The following is a 1,025-nucleotide window of genomic DNA, read 5'->3' as shown; positions in this document are numbered from 1 at the left end:
CCGCCTCCCTCTGTTTGGCGGCGGTCGACGGCATTCTGCTCCCCCCGCTGGCCGCGGTTCCTTGGCAGGTGCCAGCCCGGCTCTAATTCTGCCCCAAGCATCAACGCCTTCCTTTCTTCCTCTTCTTCACAAAACAAAACCTGGGAAAGGGGTTTGTAAGCCGCTCTGAGACTCCAAGTGAAGGGCGGGGTATAAATCCAATCTCTTCTTCTTCTTCTTCTTCTCCCAGTCCAAGGGGCGGTGATCTTTGCAGAGGTCCTCTGTGCCGTGAAGCGGATGTTGGCCCGGGTCCTTGTCATCATCGCCAGCTTGGGATACGGCATCGTTAAGTGAGTGCCCGTCGAGCGGTGGGGTGGGAGTTTGGGCGTGAGCGGGGCACTGGAGTGATACGGCGGGGGGGGGAGGCCGTTAAGGTCCTTGCTCTGCCCACCCACCTTCCTCGGAGCAAAGCAGATTCTCGTTTGGTGCAGTGGTTAAGAACACGGATTCTAATCTTGGAGAACTTGTCAACGCCCTTCCTCAAATGGGGTGCCCAAAACTGGACACAGGACTCCAGGTGAGGCCTGACCACGGCAGAACAGAGCGGAACGACCACCTCCCGTGATCTGGACACAAGGCTTCTGCGAATGCATCCTAAGATTGCATTCGCTTTCTTCGCAGCCACATCGCACTGCAGGCTCGTGAGTTTCTAAATGTATTCTCCCCCGCCCCCCACAGGCCCCGGCTGGGCGCTCTCCTGAACCGCGTGGTGGGCGTCGGCCTGATGTACCTGCTCTTCTCCATCATCGAGGGCGTCCTGCGGGTGAAATCGGTAAGATGGGAGACTCTGGACGAGGGGGGGTCCCTTGGGGCAACCGGGCCGGGGTCCAGCCGCCTCAGTCTCCGATTGTCCCCCCCACCCCAGGAGCAAACTAACTCGACCGCACTAATCTGCGAAATTGTCCTGGCCTTTGTGGACTCCTGTATCGTCTGGTGGATATCCTTTACGAGGGACTGAAACAGGGGGGGGGGTTGTTTCCCAGATT

The 1,025-nt window shown here is 58.7% G+C and overlaps 1 long non-coding RNA gene across 1 annotated transcript; it reads left to right on the top strand.

The window, feature by feature from the left end:
* The first annotated feature begins 234 nt into the window (after positions 1–234).
* Positions 235–978, top strand: LOC107112969. The gene is made up of 3 exons (XR_001482602.1): positions 235–329; positions 718–811; positions 905–978. It is a non-coding gene; the product is annotated as an uncharacterized LOC107112969 (long non-coding RNA).
* The last annotated feature ends 47 nt before the right edge of the window (positions 979–1,025 follow it).

Source organism: Gekko japonicus, unplaced genomic scaffold (assembly GCF_001447785.1).
Source record: "Gekko japonicus isolate JY-2015 unplaced genomic scaffold, Gekko_japonicus_V1.1 scaffold11618, whole genome shotgun sequence".
Lineage (NCBI taxonomy): Eukaryota > Metazoa > Chordata > Lepidosauria > Squamata > Gekkonidae > Gekko > Gekko japonicus.
The sequence above is the reverse complement of the archived record's forward strand: the minus strand, read 5'-3'. Positions and strand labels throughout refer to the sequence as shown.